Source organism: Tupaia chinensis, unplaced genomic scaffold (genome assembly GCF_000334495.1).
Source record: "Tupaia chinensis unplaced genomic scaffold, TupChi_1.0 Scaffold000506_1, whole genome shotgun sequence".
NCBI lineage: Eukaryota > Metazoa > Chordata > Mammalia > Scandentia > Tupaiidae > Tupaia > Tupaia belangeri.
The window spans coordinates 80,274-98,502 of NW_006160018.1; the positions used below are offsets into that span (position 1 = coordinate 80,274).

The following is an 18,229-nucleotide window of genomic DNA, read 5'->3' on the forward strand; positions in this document are numbered from 1 at the left end:
GGGGGCTTGATCACCCGCGCCCCGCGCGGCTTCCGCCGGGCGCCGACTACATAGACTTTGACAACAATAAGCAACTCCCTGGAGCTTTAATCCACAAAACAAACAAGGGGAGACGACACCGAACAATGATAAACAAGACAAGAAAAATGATACAAATTGTCCCAAAGAGGAGACAGACCTGATAGTTGGCCCCCGCCCATCACCATGGCATGGGATGAAACCTAGACCCAGCCTCGGGGAACAATGGGGTGTCCAGCTTCTAGTGGGTCTCCTCAAACACAAGGTAGGCAATGACAAACATTTCAGCCCACAATGGCCAGGAAGAATATGTTTCAGATTATCTCAAGCAGAAAATAACTCCCCTCCCTGTGTCCACTGTCACGGCACAGGGTCAATGAACCTCACCACCGAACAGGACCAAACTCAGACTCTGGGATGTGGTGGTGTGTCCAGCTCTATCCAATGAGTTTCTTCCTGGGGGCTCTGGAATCCAAGCCCCCTTTCTGTAACCAGTCACTTCCTCGGAGCCCACTTCTCATTAAGTGAACTCCCCCCCAGGCTCACCTCTGAGCCCCACAGAGTTAGTAGGTTTAGCAGAAATGGCTGCTGAATAAACAGCTGGCAAAGAGACAGACAAAGGCTCGTTTCCACAATTTAATTTTAAATTTTGTTTTAACCAGTTGTCTCGGGCCAGAGAGTCCTCAACCTGGGGCTGAGGAATGTTCCTCAGAGGCCTTACCCTAGATGCAAGGAACTCTTCTGATCCTAGACTCCCAGGAGTGCTTTGGTTTAGTTGAACCCATGAACAAGAGGCCCTCTAGCCAGTGGCTTGGTGAATCTCTGTTCGCCGAACCTGATAGGCCTGTGCCCTTACTGATCACCAAATCTCAATACTCTCATTTCCCAGATAGCCCCTTACACAACAGGAGCAGCAATCTGAACTAGACAGAGATCAGGGGATGGGGGAATCCTGGTTCTTCCTTCCTCCCCAAGTGCCTTTCCACTTTAGGAACATGGTAGTCTCCCAAAACAAGAGTGCATTGGAGAACCCCTGAAGGTGAGGGCAAAGAGTTTGAGGGGTTGAAGGTGAGAGGACAAAATGCTTGCCCTGCAGTCACTCAAAAAGAAACCAACTAGAAAGTCAAGGAAGACCTGCTGCTGGCAGAGAAGGCAAGACCCAGTGGAGCGACAGAACCAACGGAGGGTCTCACAGATCTCTGGATCCAACACAGCCTGAGTAACCTGCTCCAAAAGCAGCACCCCCAACTCCTAGGACAAAGGAACATCCTGCCATGAATAGACCTCTGTCTCCAGAAAAGGCAGAGAGAGCAAGAAGAGAAACCACTCACCAACAGACAACCAAGGCAATCTCTGGGCTTCTCCTCCCTGCCCAAGGGTTTGGCAATGGCCTGAGTGCCAGCCAGAAAATCCAGACAGAATTCTCAAGGCCCTGATAAAGTCAGAGAGCACCTCCCTGAAACTCCGACCAGACCTCTCCGAGCGGAGGGACCAGCAGTTGGTGTAATGGCTATGTTGCTGGACTCCTATGTAGTCGACTGCAGTTCGAGTCCCAGACCTCTGTTGGCCCTCAGCCAGGACCAATGCCCTGCACTGAACTAGATGCCTCTGGGACTGCCAAATGTTGTGGCGTGAGACATTATGAAGACTGAGGTCACCAAGAAATTAAAGTTTTAGGAGTCTTTATTCCTGGTCAGAGACTGCCATCCTGGACAGGGACTGCTGGCCTTACCACTGGCAGGTAGTGTTTGGGATGACAGCCCCAATCCACAGCTTTACAGAGCATTTAAGCACAAAACCCACAAGGGAACATTACACTTTGCAAGGGTTGGGGTGAGGGGGGTTGTAAGGGAAGAAGGGCTGCAAGGGTTGGGGTGAGGGGTGTTGCAAGGGAGGAAGGGCTGCAAGGGTTGTTATATTCCTTTACCAGCAGTCTGTTAGCAGTTTACAGAGGTAGAGCAGTGTGTCTTTTGTTAAATGTAACCACATCCTTCTTTTTTATTCTGCTCTATGGGGTGGGTGTGGCAGGCCTATGGAATGCATTTTAGCCTAACATACACCATTTTTCTTATCTTTTTTAGTCCATCACAGAAATATCTATAATAACATTGAATGTTAATGTATTAAATTCTCAGATCAAGAGACACAGACTGGCTGAATGGATTAAAAATCAGAAACCCTCCATCTGCTGCCTACAAGAAATTCATCCCATTGATAAAGACATACAAAGACTTAAAGGGAAGAGCTGGAAAAAGGCATTTCATGCAAATAGAAACCAGAAAAGTGCAGAATTCGCTATACTGATTTTGGACAAAAAAGACTTTAAGACAAAAACCATAAGAATCCCAAGAAGATATAACGCTTATAAATATCTATGCACTGAACTCAGGAGCACCCAAATATGTAAAGGAATGACTGTGAGGTCTAAAAGAAGAGATAGACTAACACAATAACTGTTGTAGGTCTCAACACCCCCATTATCTTCTTTAGACAGGTTAGTGATACAAAATATAAGCAAGGAGATCCAGGACCTAAAAGATACCATAAATCAGATGGACTTGATAGACATCTATAGACCTTTCCACATTTTTCTCAGGCCTGCATGGTACTTTCTTGAGGACTGACCACACTGTAGAGCACAAAACCTTTACACATTCAAAAGCATAAAAACTATATCCAACATCTTCTCCGACCATGATGGAATCAAACTTAATATTAATCTCAGGAAAAGCCCTCTAAAATACACAAATAGATGGAAACTAAGTAACCTACTTCTGAATGACATCATGATGATAGAAGATATTAAGACTAAAATCAAAAGATTAATGGAAACAAATGATAATGAGTACACAAGTTTCCATAATTTATGGGACACAGCAAAAGCAGTCATAAGAGAAGTTCATAGCAATTAGTGCACAAAAGAAAAAGATGGAGAGGTGGCAAAAGGACAACCTAACATCATGCCTCAGGGAATTGGAAAAACAACAAAAATGTATGAATAATAACTTTAAAAATTAATAAAAAAAGAATAAAGAGAGACACACTAATTTTTTTTTTAAATCCCAAAAATGCCAGGAGTAAAGAAATAATAAAGATTCGAGCAGAGGGACCAGCAGTTGGTGTAATGGCTATGTTGCTGGACTCCCATGTAGTCAACTGCATTTTGAATCCCGGACCCAGTGGCTTCAACTCATGACAGGCACGTGTGCGTGCATGCTCAAGATCCTGAGAGGAGAATGGAGGAGAAGGGACTGTGGTGTGGCCATACCCCCTAAGGGGTGATTTCTCTCTTTCTAATCTCTCTGTCTCTGTCTTTCTGGTGAGTGCACTTGCCCTGTAGCAAAAACCTCTCCCCCCACCCCCCAAAAAGAAATAAAGATTTAAGCAGAAATTAATGAAATAGAAAATAAATTATACAGAAAAGAAATGAAAGCAAAACCTAGTTCTTTGAATAGATAAACAAGATTGACACACCATTAGCTAGACTAGTTAAGAAGAAGAGAGAAAGGAACCAGGTAAGTCAAAGTTGAAATGAAACAGGCAACATTACAACAGATATAACAGAAATACAAAACACTATTAGAGGATACTGTGAGTGACTATATGCCAACAAATAAGAAAACCTGGGGGGCTGGCAGGTGGTGCAGTGATTGAAGGTGCTCCCACTTGGCCAACCGTGGTTCAAGACCTGAATCTGGTGGCTTGCTTTCTCACTTTCCCTCTCTCTCTCTGTCTGTATGGTTAAACTGGAAAGTAACAATAATAATAAATAAAGTTAAATAAAATAATTCTTTTAATTTTTTTTTAAAATGAAGTCCTGTTCATATGTTCTACCTTCTCAGATCTCCAGGGCCAGTAAGGATAATGTAATTTCCATTTGATATTTAGAGTTAACAAAAAAAAGAAAAGAAAAGAAAAGAAAAGAAAAGAAAAGAAAACCTAGATGAGATGGACAAATTCGTAGAGATATATAATCTACCAAGATTGACTTAAGAGGACATTGAAAGCCTGAACAGGCTTATAACAAGCAATGAGATTGAATCAGTAATAAATAACCTCCCAATGAAGAAAAGTCCAGTTCCTGATGGCTTCACTGCTGAATTTTACAAAACATTTAAAGAAGTAACCCCCATCCTACTCACACTGTTTATAGAGATCCAAAAGGAAGGAATCCTTCCCAATTCATTTTATGAACTCTCCACTACCCTCATTCCTAAAATGGATGAGGTTATAACAAAAGGAAATCTATAGACCTATAAGATCTATATCTCTAATGAATATTGATGCAAAAATTCTCAACAAGATACTTGCTAAATGTATTCAACAGCATATAAAAAAGGTTATTCATCACAACCTGGTAGGCCTTATTCCAGGGATGCAAGAGTGGTTCAACATATGCAAAACCATAAATGTAATACATCATGTTAACAGAAAGAAAGATTTCAATTGATGCAGAAAAAGCATTTGGCAAAACACAACATCCTTTCATGATTAAGACTTGCCATAAAATTGGCAGAGGATTATTTCTCAGCATAATAAAAATCATATATGAAAAACCTATAGCTAACATTATACTGAATGGGGAAAAGCTGAAAGCGTTTCTACTAAAAACTGGTACAAGACAAGGCTGCCCACTTTCTTTGCTCCTATTCAATATAGTACTGCAAATCCTAGCTAATGAGATCAAACAAGAGAAGAAAATAAAAGTCATTCCAATAGCAAAAGAAGAGCTGGAATTATTTGTTTGCAGATGACATGATTGTATACATAGAAGACCCAATAGTATCAACAAAAAAACTTCTTGAAGTAATAAATGCACACAGTAAAGGGGCAGGATACAAAATTAACTTAGAAAACTCTATAGCATGTCTATATTCAACCAACAAGCAGACAGAGACAGAAGTGAGGAAAGTAATCCCATTTCCCATAGCCACAAGAAGCAAAAGATACTTAGGAATAAAATTAACCAAGGAAGTCACAGACCTCTATAAGAAAAACTATGAAAATCTTAAAAAGGAAATTGAGGAGATCAGCAGTTGGTGTAATGGCTATGTCGCTGGACTCCCATGTAGTTGACCGTGGTTCGAGTCCCAACTCGGTGGCTTAAAACTCATGCTGGGCACGTTTGCATTTGTGCCCAAGATCCCGAGGAGAATAGAGGATAAGGGATTGTGGTGTGGCCATCCCCCCGGTGCGGGGGGGGGGTGATTTCTTGCTTTCTGTCTCTGTCTCTCTGTCTGGCGAGTGCATGTGTCCTAGAGCAAAAACCTCTCCAAAAATTTTAAAAAAAAAAAGGAAACTGAAAAGGACACAAAAAAGTAGGAGGATATCCCATGTTACTGGATTGGCAGAATTAATATAATCAAAATGGTAATCTTACCCATATTAATCTACATATTTAATGCAATCCCTATAAAATTACAAGAGATATTATTCACAGATCTAGAAAAAAAAATCATAAAATTTGTGTGGAATCATAAAATACCACATTGCCAAAGACATTTTGCACAAGAGTGGAGTAGGGGGCATCTCACATACTGATCCCAAAATATATTACAAAGCTGTGATAATCAAAACAGCATGGTATTGGCACAAAAATAGACATGAGGACTAATGGAACAGAGTAGACACCCCAAAAATAAACTCCAAAATATATAGCCAACTGATCTTTGACCAAAGGATATCAGTTAATCCAGTGGGAAAAGGGAAACCTCTTTAGCAAATGGTGCTGGAAAAACTGGGTATCCACCTGCAGAAAGATGAATCTGAACCCCTATCTGTCACCATTAACAAAAATCAACTCAAAGTGGATCAAAGATCTAAACCTAAGATCGCAAATTATAAAACTACTGGTGGAAAACTCTGGGAGACTTTGGGATAGGCAAAGACTTCTTAAGTAAGACCCCCAAGGCACAGCCAATAATCTCCAAGATAGACAGGTGAGATTACAACAGATTAAGAAGTTTCTGCACAGCAAAAGACACCATAACTGGTGTGAATTGGCATCCCTCATAATGGTAGAGAATTTCTGTTAAATGTGCCTCAGATAAGGGACTGATAACCAGAATACACAGGGAACTCAAGTGGCTTACACAGAAGAAAAAGATTAACTGAATTAAAAGATGGGAAAATTAACTGAATAAACAACTCTCTAAGGAAGATATATGAACAGTCAAAAAGCATATGATAGAAGAAATGCTTAACATCCCTCATCATAAGGGAGATGCAGATCAAAACAAGAATGGGAATGGCGAGATCTTCCTAGACACATATAATCTACCAAGATTGAATGAAGATGACATAGAAAGCCTATTCAAACTAATGAGAAGTGAGATTGAATCCGTAATAAATAACCTCCCAAAAAGGAAAATATCAGGCCTTGATGACTTCACTTCTGAATTCTACAAAACTTTTAAAGAAGAGTTAACCCCCATTCTTCTCAAATTATTCTAAAGATCTAAAAGAAAAGAATCCTCCAAATTCATTTTATGACGCCTCCATCATCTTTATCCCCATAACAGATAAAGACATGACAGAAAAGGAAAACTCAAACCAATATTATTGATGAATAAAGATGCAAAGATTCTCAACAAGATACTTGCCAAACATATCTAACAACATATAAAAAATAGTATTCATCATGACCAGGTAGGCTTTATTCTGGGGATAAAAGGGTGGTTCAATATACGCAAAACCATAAATGTATTACACCATAATAAAAGAAAGAAACCATATGGTCATTTCAATCGATGCAGAAAAATAATTTGACAAAACACATCTCTTCATGATTAAGATTCAGCAAATTTGGTGGCTGGCAGGAGGTATAGTGGTTAAGGGCACTGGACTCCCATCTAGCCAATTGCAGTTCAAGTCCCAGACCTGGTGGCTTACTTTCTATCTCTCTCGCCAAATTAAGATAAATAAATAAAGTTAAAAATAATTTTTTTTAAAAAAAAAGCTCAACAAAATTGGCATAGAAGGGTCATTTCTCAACACACTAAAAGCTGTCAATAAAAATTCTAGAGCCAGCATTATACTCAATGGGGAAAAGTTGAAAGCTTTCTACTAAAAACTGATAAAGACAAGGTTGCCCAGTTTCTCCACTCCTTTTCAATATAGTTCTGAAAGTCCTAGCCACTGCAATCAGAAAACAGAATAATATAAAAGGCATTTAAATATTGATAGAAGAGTTTTGAAAATATCTCTATCTGCAGATGACATGATGGTATACATAGAGAAACCAAAGGTATCCATGAAAAAACTTCTGGAAGTAATAAATGAATACAGTAAAGTGGCAGGATATAAAATCAACATCCAAAAATCTATAGCATTTCTATATACAAACAACAAGTGGATCAAGGTATAACTGAATAATCCCTTTACCATAGTCACAAAATGTAAAAGGTACCTAGGGATAAACCTAATCAAGGAAGTCAAAGAACTCAGAATAGTTATTATCAGTTGATGATGATGTCTATAGCATCCTCAGCTGGACTGGAGTAAAGTATCTTTCATGTTGATAAATTCACTTCGCAAGCTAAATGATGTACAGTGATTGAAATGTATAAAATAAATTAAAAGTATATACATAGAATTACCATAACATCCAGGGATTTCCATTCCTAGGCATATTACAAAATAATTAAAAACTGGTATTGAAATAAAATCCTATACACAAACATCCACAGAAGCACTACTGCCAACTACCAAAAGGATAACAGTCCCATTGTCTATCAACGGCTGATTTGATGAACAAATACACATCAATACAGTAGGATATTTTTCAGGTTCAAGAGGAAATGAAGCTGGCTATTCACAGTAGCTCAGGCAGGATGGAACAAACAGCAGTATGAGACCCTACCAAGGTTGCTTGTATTTTTCTTTTTTCTACCTATCTCTTTCATGAAATAAACTTTAAAAAACATTTAATTTCATAATATGAATATCAGCACAATAAATAAAATCATTATAAAGTTCATTCCAAATTACATTTGGTAAGCTCACTATAATATTACTACATTTACTAATGTGAATTTTATTGTAAAGGAAAAAACAGAACATTATTCACAAAAATAAGCATTAATCATAGCAAAGTACCTGTTTTCCACTGGGCTGCTCACATTAACATTCTAAGTTCTGCAGGTCCCCATGGAACTTCTAGCAAGAATTCCTAGCCCCCACATTCAGGACTGATGCAGCCCTCTGCATCTGGCCCCTTTCTTCTCAGTCAAAGTGAAGAAACCTTTTCTCTGCATTTATCCCCCAATCCCCAAGTCTGTGAACTATTTCATGGCACTGTCTACCCTAACATCTAATATGAGGTGTACATCTATCATCTCATTGCTTATCTTTTTTGGGGAGTGAGTGAATGAGAGAGAGAGAGAGAGAGAGAGAGAGAGAGAGAGAGATCTGAAACTCAAACCATGCAGTCAGCCTTATCATATCTTGCTGCCTTAATCACTATGCCACTGGATGGCCTGTTATTACTTTTTTGTTTGACAAACTTCTTGGTTCACTTTCCTTCTGTTCTGCTTTGTTTTCTTTCACATAGAAGATGTGCTGTTCTATTTTTCTGCTGGTTTTACATTGTTCATACCATGTCCTTCATTTTATATCCCTGACTTTTTAGTCTTCTACATAATCTTTTCACTACTGCAGCTCTCCCAGGTCCTCCATCCTCCAATGGGGGACACTGACCATGTTTTCTAAAGCTGTTAGATGAGCAAGAGGATGACCCCACAGCATGTCAAACTCCCAGAGTCAGCCTGAGACTAACATAAAATAGACAAAGTATCATGTATGACAGGGACTGGCTATGAGCCATTTACTACAGAGTCTGGATGGCTATTAAACTGAATTTTCAAAATCTTGTCTTGTTAGCACCACACCCCATTTTGCAAATAAGCAAGCTGAACCGCAGGGAGGTTGATTTGCATTCCCAAGGTCATGGGTGTCACAAAGCCTCCATTGGGTCTGAAGGATTTGAGCAGCTCTCAGACCTGAGACTCTTCACCTGATCCAGGCTGCTCCAAGAACTTTCCAACCAATGAGGAGGTGCACAATGCCGAGGACATACTTTAAACGAGAGGTGACATCTTGGGTACCTCCTCTGGTGATGAAGCTCCCCCAACATGGTAGAATCCCCATATGGAAGGATCACCCCAATCAGGCCCTGTAAGGACTCCTGCCTCCCACTGCCAGCGGCCCTGTTTGGCCCCTCCAGCCACATTTTCCCCATATCTGATTAGGTTTCTGGGCGTTCCCCTGAAGACATCTTGGGCTACTACACACCCCAATTCTAATCGAGGGCACTACGAACATATTTGTTGCTCAATTAATGGAGGAGTGAAGTCTTATCTTGAAGGAAGGACTAAATGCCTGAGCTACAAACTGCCACTTCAGTGTTCCCTGCTCTTTACAGTTCCAGGGTCTCAGTCTGGGCAAAGGATAGTGGTTGAGGGACTTGTGGGCTGTTGGTGAGGGATGTCATACCCCGACATGATCCCTCCACCACCGCCTGTATAGGCACAACCTGCCTCAGGCCTAGTTCCTCATTTTTGGCCTCCCTTGCTCTGTTCTGAGGTCCAGTCAGCTTCATGACCTTACCCTGGGTCTGTGTATTGAGCCTTGTTTCTATGTCCCTCTGACCATGGCCTCCTCTGTGGGACCCTAGGCTTTCCCAGGAGAAATCAGAATGGCCTCCAGTGTGTAAGTAGAACCTCAGTAATGCACTTTCTCTTTCTTGGTGTAATCTGACCCTCTTTGTCTTTGTAGGGCCCTGGGTCCTCACAGTGTGGACTGAGATGGGGACAAATAATTTTCCCATCAACTCCTGGGATATAGGGCATTCAGAGGATTCTAAGGCCCTCGTCAGAGGGAACCCTTAGGACAAAGCTGAAGATTTATTTTGTCTCTTGACATGGGTCCAAGGTAAGTCCCATAAAATACACCCCGAAAACATTACCCCAAGAACATTTAGCATACTCCAACTCAGTCACTCCAGCAGTCATTCCTGCACTGGGTTGGGTGATTTTTAGTGCTGACTTGGGATACTGAGATTTGACTGTTCTTATCCCCTAAAACTCAAGATTTATGACTTTCGATTGGAAAAAAAAAAAAAAAGAGCACCAACCAAACAAACAAAACGTCCAAGAAGATCTACCTGGTATACACTGTAGAGTATCTTATTTAACATACATAATGATATAAAATATGAAAGAAGACAATGCTGCATTTCACTAATCCAGCATAACACTAGGTGGTCAATGTGCTGTCATCATGTTAGCCTCAGACAGAAAGGGAAGTGAGGGGTCCATGTGTCCCACAGGAAACCGGTTACTAGAACACCCAAAAGGGCACTCTCAGCATGTTTCAAGCAGGAGGATTCGCCACAGGGAAGAAAAGGCCCAAAATAACTCACCCTAGGAAGCAAGGCCCAGAAATCCTGATGGGTCCTATAGAAGCAGAGGAGGATATGAGGGCAGCTGGAGGTTCTTGGTCACTGGGCTCCCTCTCTTGGTTTGCAGCTAACAGGGGACAGAGACAAGAAAGGAGATCAGGCCCAATGGGCTCAGGAACAACAGAGCCACCTCTTCCAGTGTATCCAGGTCTCATCCCTTACCCCTAAGACTGAGCCTCCCACCCTCTGTTCCTGTCACTTCACTGACCCAGCCTCTTTCAGGTCAGCTCCCAACCTGTCAGAGATGGAGGGCCAGAACCAGCAGGTGACACATTTCAAGGCAATTGGATTTGTTCCATCTTTGGGGTCAGGAGCCTCCCATGACAGATGATCTAAAGCAAGTGACGGGCATACTATCCCAGCAGGCTTTCCCCTCACCCTTCAGACCATGCGCAGAGGTACAGACACAGCTCCTCTTCTCATTAATGCCCACCTTCCTCACCTACTAGAGCAGGCTCCATGTACATCTCTGCTCAGCTATGGCAGACCTATGCCGGCACTCTGGGGTGTCCTGGTAAGGAGTATACAAGCTGGTCACCCCCACCTGCACCCAAACTTGGAGTGTCACTACTCAGTCTCCCTGTCTGGCTTTTGTCCAAGAACTATAGCCAGGGCCAACTCAGGCTTCCTTGGACCACTCTCCAAGCCTGTTCTAAAGTTTTCAATCTCTACTTCCTATTTCCTTCACCATGTTACTCTAGAGTTACAGCCCAGCTCTGCTGGGAGTGTCAGGATCTGCCCAAAGACATCCACCATGAAGCTGATTCAGCTTTTGCCCCCAAAGACACTGGATGACACCTCTTACAAGGACACATCAGGAACTACCTTTGGTTACTTAATTAAATTGTGCTTTTGTTGTACAGACCTTCAGGAAGAAATAGCAAAGAGCTTCACTAGGAAAAGGAGATGTCTCATGTTTTTTTTTTTTTTTCTTAAGGTTTTTGCCATAGGGCATTTGTACTCACCAGAGAGAAGAGAGACAATGAGAGAGAAAGTGAGAATTCGCTCTTCAGGGAAGGTTGGCCATGTCACAATTCCTTCTCTCCCATTCTCCTTCTGGGATTTTGGACATGCACATACATGCACACACACACACACGCACATGCACCTGACATGAGTTTCAAGCCTGTGGGTCTGGGACTCAAACTGCAGTTAGCCATGTGAGAGTCCAGCACCATAACGACTAGGCCCACTGCTGGCCCCAGATGCCTCATGTGTTTGACTCCGTTTTTGACCCTAACTCACTGAGACATGACTTGGCTCCTTGTACATAAATGCAAAGCTTCTCTCAACTTTGGGACCCTGGTGAGGACCTGCTTGGCCCTGAAGCTTCAGAGATAGGCTACTGGAGACTTACCAGATACACAACTATATCCTTCCCAGGAACAAGATGGTAGCAGGCTGCACGTATGCAGGTTTTCAGTGGCAGGATCCTGTAGTGGAAGTTGTTCTCACTCATCAGCCATATCCATGAGGAGCCAGCAGTACCTGCAGCCACCTAGTAATGGCCTGGAAGAGACAGTACCCACATGTACACAATGAACACCCTTCACGGCCAAACTCTCAAAAGCCACCAAGAACATAAACAGTTGTCACACAAGAGCAAAAATGAAACCCACACACAGCGCCACACATTTCCCAAAATATGCAAAATTCAAAATTCCTGAATACGAGGAACCCCCTACACAGCCTCTCTGTATTAAAATACATACACTGAACCTATGACATCTCCTAGAATACAAAACATACCAGCCCCATAAACTCACATACAAGCATAGCTACAATCTATTCTCAAAAAACCTGCAAGTCTACCTCACAAATGCTGAGAACACACATACGTTAAAACAATACTATCTCATTCTACAAATATTACATTCCAGGACAGAGAGGACCCCAAAAAGTACTGATAGGCTTATAAACCTGTTATATATACACACACTCAAAATTCACCATGAGTAAAGACACACTACTCACACTCACAGATACACGCAAAACACAATCTTTACACTTTCAGATACATCCACACTCTCGCGCATGTGTATTCGTAAAAAAATAATTCCAAACCTGAATATATGTATCCCTCATATATATAATAACCCACATCTCCAGAACACAATATTTCCATCTCATCGCCCAAATATTCACAAATACATGAAGTAACACACTAGCATTCTCCAAAGCAATACACTTTGCATACTCCTAACAATCCCTTACTCTATAAATAAACAACACAATCGTCTACCTATTGATGGATATACATGAAAAGCAGTAGACACGGCCAAAACACATAGAAATATCTTCAGTATACCATTTCTAAATACATATAATATTACTTTCAAATCCTATATTATCCCAGGATGAGCTGGGATATCCCATTCTGAGAAGCTCACCATTAGACAATTTCATTGCTGTGTGCACATCATGGCATAAACATGCAAAAACTACATGGTTCAACCTACTACATGCTGAGGCTAGGTGGAAGCCCCTTTATGGTCTTTAGGGGACCATAACCATATATACAGCCTGTCAATGACATTGTTTCATGTAGTGCCCAAGTGTACTAAGAAATAACCATATGCCACTAAAACATACGAATACATTACTATTACCCTCTATATGAAGACAGAACCCTAACTATTAGATACATACATACTCAATGCCTAGAATATATGCCACGATTAATCCTCTATTGAAAGATGCAAATATATACCCTCAAAAAATAGTCATCCAAACTGCAAAGCTCCTTGAACATACCCGTTAACATGTAACTGTCCACACAGCCACGAGAGCTTTGCACACTACAAATATGCAAACATGGAACCCTATCTCCACAAATACTCACGTAACTTTTCACTACTTGAATATTCATAATCACAGACTTCCAAATATTCTCAGAGAAGTAACACATACATCTACCAGAATAGAAAATGAAGAACGCCACCTCACAACTGCATATATTCATCCTATGACTCATCCAAACAGTCACACATGCTCCTTCGCACACTGAGATATCCACACGTAGTTTCCTTTTCCTTTTTTTAATACATTCAACCACTATCTATCCTTACAGCTTGTAAAGTGAATTTCCCAGCGTGAATACATTTTATATCAAACCAGTTAAAGATGTTATCATTCACAATTACTAAGACCTGAGACCAACCCAAATGGCCACAAACAGATGAATGGATTGAAAAAGTGTGGCAAATATACACTATGGAATACTACTCAGCCACACACACAAACCAGCAAGACCCTGGCATTTGATAGAAAGTGGATGAGCATGGAAGATTAACTGCTAAGTGAAGCATTGCAGGTCCCCACTTACTGTATACTGAATGTCTAGTACTCTATGGCAGAAACTGAAAGACTGGAAGATATAAAGGCATGGAGAACAATTGTGGATACTTAGAGACAGTACAGGAGGATGGTGGGAAATGGGGAAGGGTGAGAAGGAAATCAAAGGGAAAAAGAAGCAAAGCATTTTTTTTTTTTTTAAAGAGAGATTTTTGCTATAGGCGATATGAACTCACTGGAGGGACAGAAAATTAGAATCACTTCCCAGGGGTAATGGCCATGCTGAAATCCTTTCTCCTCCATTCTCCTCTTGGACACGCATGCACACACACCTAGCCTGAGTTTTAAGTTGTCGAGTCCAAGACTCAAACCATGGTTGATTACATGGGAATCCAGTGACGTAACCAGACGCCATCTGCTGGTCCCAAGAAGCAAAAACATTTAAGAGACACGTAGCTTTTAAAAACTCACAAATAGAAATACACATAACTACACAACATACCCTGAAAACACAAATAGCCTTTCTCTGTCCTCCAAGTATACAACCCAAACAGATTGCCCACCACAATAAATACACGAGCATGCTCCCTAACATAACTTACATACACAAACTGATAATCCTTACAAACCTGCCATTATACACAAATTCCCAGCGTTCGTGGGGAAAACACAGAAAATGTTCTCATAAACACCAAATTACAAATATCCAACCTGAAGTCTTTGATGGTACAGACATCTCACACCCTCCAAATATACTCAACCCTACACCCTGTGACAAAAAAATCATGACCTAAACTTAATTGCAAATGTACACAGACACTTCCAAGCCAAACACGTGAATACACCTACCAGATTCTCACCAATCAGTAAGTAACTGAGAATTGTAGATATTTAAATATGACATATAAACATACAAAAATAAGACATACAATACTCCATCACACCCTTTGAATTACCACAACCACAAAGAGGTATAGCACAAGTGCACCGTCATTTTTAGATAAACACAACCACCTCACACATACCACTGCCCTAAAAAGTTTAAAAAAAAAAAACTTGCAAAACATATCAGGTGCTTCTGCATGTATGACTCCAATCCTAGGGATGGAGATAAAAACGACTGCAGCGTGACCAAGCCCCACAGTGGATTATTTGTGCGCTCTCGCTTTCTCTCTCGTGCATCCACATTACCCTCTAGAAATAAAAAGTAAATAATTTTTAAAAACCTTCCTCACACATCAGATATATTGACCACTCAAGAAACCATGAATATACAGATGCATGGCTGCGGTAAATTTTACTGATACATTTGTAACATAATTATAAATAACATTGTTTTATTCTCAAATAACTATTTTGTGTTTCCCAAAGTTTTGCATCCACAGCAAACTATGCTTGCAAGTCAGTATCACACTGAATAAAAGCATCTTTGCAAAAATGCTAACTTAGTGGAGTGTGGATAGAATATGCATACTCCTTGGTATTTCTGTTTACGTGAGCTACTTTCACGAGGGACTCAGAGAGAACATGCCTTGGACCCTCGCTCACTTCTAGGCGACCTGAACTATCGATACAATACTTCTGTGGTGACCTGGATAACGGATTCAAACGCAGAGGAAGTCATCCCCAAGGTCCTCATGACTCAGGCCTGAGGGACGCAGCCCTGACACAGCCCAGGCTCACGCGCATCCCCCGCCCCACGCGCACCCCCTGCCCCACGCGCACCCCTCGCCCTGCACACGGACACGGCCCTCCGTCCGCAGCGGCACAGGAGCAGCCCTGTCCGCAGCCGGCCCAGCTCCCTGGTCCAAACGCTCACCCTCAGCGAGCTGGCCGCAGGAGGGCGCAGACCCGCACGGGGCAGGGCAGCCGCAGGGGCACAGGAGGGGCCGCGCCCTTGAGTAGTTGCAGCCAAGTGAGCTCCCGCACCTGGAGGGGCTGGGAGTCCAATACCTCCTCTTCATGTAACTGACCAGGTCCTCGATGGAGGGAAGGACATGCCTGCCCAGCCCCAACTGCCGCTCTCGCCTGCGCGTCGTCTTTAGCGGGAACCGCCAGGCAACTGACGCTGGGAGCCGTTGCAGGTCACGGGACTTCTAGTGAGAGGGCCACGTGACCTAGGACGGCGCATGCGCGCGGGACACGCAGCACAGGTTCTGGGCGAGCGCTGCAATAGAGCAAAGGTTTGGGCAGGGAGGCCGTAGGGCTTCTCTGGAAACAGCAACGCGTTCTCACCGAACCTACCCAGCTGTCCTTTCTTAAAACATGTGGGCACACCCTGACGATTTTCAGATTGCTACCCTGCTATTACATGCACCTGATGTCGATGTCGGTGCAAGACTTTGACCCCAAGGCAAAGGACCCTCACATTGGGGTGAGCGCATCCATACCCTTCCAGCTGCAGTCCTTTCATTGTTATGTATGACTTCGGGAAAAAATCAATAGTACTCTCTTTTATTTCTACTCTGTCTGAAGATTTCCATAGAACAGGGCTGGCAAAAAATTGTAGACCTGGGAGACACACTTGGAGATACCTTCTCCTCAAACCATTCCTTGGGGTTTTCCTACCTAACTTCTTGTTCTAAATGTATTTATGCAATACATAGGAATTTTTCAATAAATTTTCACACTTGTTTTCTTTGATAGTGTTTGTCATAACTTTTATCAGGACTTCACATTCAGGACTAATTTCAGTTAACATAGCAGGTAGCACACCTTTCTGCACCCTGCACTTTATAACATAGGAGAATTTCAGGTGACAATATGAAAAATGATAACAAATCAACTCACTGACTTGTGTTTACAATAGTTTTAGAAGAAGCTTCATCAGATTTGTTACTGATAATTTGCAGATTAGTATCTCTTCTCAGTCCAAAAGATAGCTTTAAAGACCTCTCTAGGAACTCCAGGGTTTGTTTCACAGTGCACATTTTGGAATTTTGGTCATAGAAAATCCAGAGCTCTAGGAAACTTAGTTTTCCATGAGGAACAGTTGAATGTCTCCCCTGGGTCTTGCATGTATTCCTATTCCACCAAAATTTAGAGACTCAGCAGTGTTTTGTGGCTGTATCAAAATCTATTTCATCAGGAAAGCCTGCAGATTTTTTCCTGCTACTTTTGTGTATTGTGATAGAGCCAAGAGTTCCTCTTTCTTCAATTCTGTCTCAGTTTGTTTGTTGTTGGTGTATTAAAATGCTACAGATTTGGGGACCAGCAGTTGGCGTAATGGCTATGTTGCTGAACTTCCATGTAGTCAGTCGACTGTGAATCGAGTCCCAGACCCAGTGGCTTAAATTCACACTGGGTTTGTGTGCATGTATGCCCAAGATCCCGAGAGGAGAATAGAGGAGAAGGGATTGCAACATGGCCATCCCCCTGGGGGGTAATTTCTCACTTTCTGTCTCTCTCTCTCTCTCTCTCTCTCTGTGTCTTTCTGGCGAGCGCACGCACTCTATAGCAAAAACTTCTTTAAAAATGCTATAGATTTTCGTATGTTGATTTTGTATCCTGCCACTTTATTGTATTTGTTTATCATTTCTGGGAGTTTTTCCATAGATTTTTTTGGATTTTTTTGTGTATAGCATCATAACATCTGCAAATAGAGATAATTCCATTTCTTCTTTTCCTATTTGGATGCCTTTTTTTGATTCTCTTATCTAATTGCATTGGCTAGAATTTCCAGTACTATGATAAAAAGGAGTGGAGAAAGTGAACAGTCTTGTTTTGTTCCAGTTTTTAGTGGAAAGGCTATCAACTTTTCCCCATTCAGTATGATACATTTTCCATAGATGGCTTTTATTGTGTTAAGGAATGTCCATTCTATGACAATTTTGCTGAGAGTCTTAATCATGAATGCTTTTCTACATTGATTGATATGATCATATGGTTTTTATCTTTCCTTTTGTTAATATGATAAATTACATTTATTGTTTCACATATGTTGAACAATACTGAAATAAATACCACTTGGTCATGGTGTATAATCTTTTTAATATGTTGTTGAATACAGTTTGCTAGTATTTTGTTGAGAATTTTTGCATCTATATTCATCAAGGATATGGGCCTGAAGTTTTCTTCTTCTTCTTCTTTTTTTTTTTGTCACGTCTTGTCTGGTTTTGGGATTAAGGTGATGGGGGCTTCATAGAATGAATTCAGAAGGGTTTCTTCTTTTTGAATTGTTATAAATAGCTTAAGGGGGTAGTTCTTATTTTAAAGTTTTATAAAATTCAGAAGTAAAGCCATTGGGACCTGAGTGCTTCCTTGTTAGGAGACTACCTATTACTGATTCAGTCTCATTGCTTGTTCTGGGTCTATTTATAGACTTCCTATTTTTATTTCTGCCTAGTTCAATCTTGGCAAGTTATACATGTCCAGAAATTTGTCCATCTCACCTAAATTTTCTTGTTTGTTGTCATATAGTTGCTCATAGTACTGTCTGATGATATTTTATGTCTCTGT

The 18,229-nt window shown here is 41.4% G+C and overlaps 1 long non-coding RNA gene across 2 annotated transcripts in view; it reads right to left on the reverse strand.

Moving 5' to 3' along the window:
• LOC102489393 (uncharacterized) overlaps positions 1 to 15,800 on the reverse strand; it is a 27,648-nt gene extending 11,848 nt beyond the window's left edge. The window contains exons 1-4 of one of the 2 annotated variants that reach the window (XR_001370993.1): positions 15,725 to 15,800; positions 11,835 to 11,986; positions 10,439 to 10,544; positions 10,278 to 10,356 (exon numbers count right to left, since the gene is read on the reverse strand). This is a non-coding gene — a long non-coding RNA (uncharacterized LOC102489393). Of the gene's footprint in view, positions 1 to 10,277; positions 10,357 to 10,438; positions 10,545 to 11,834; positions 11,987 to 15,724 lie in introns of those variants that run through there. The other variant, XR_335708.1, reaches the window with a different exon arrangement.
• Between the last annotated feature and the right edge of the window lie 2,429 nt (positions 15,801 to 18,229).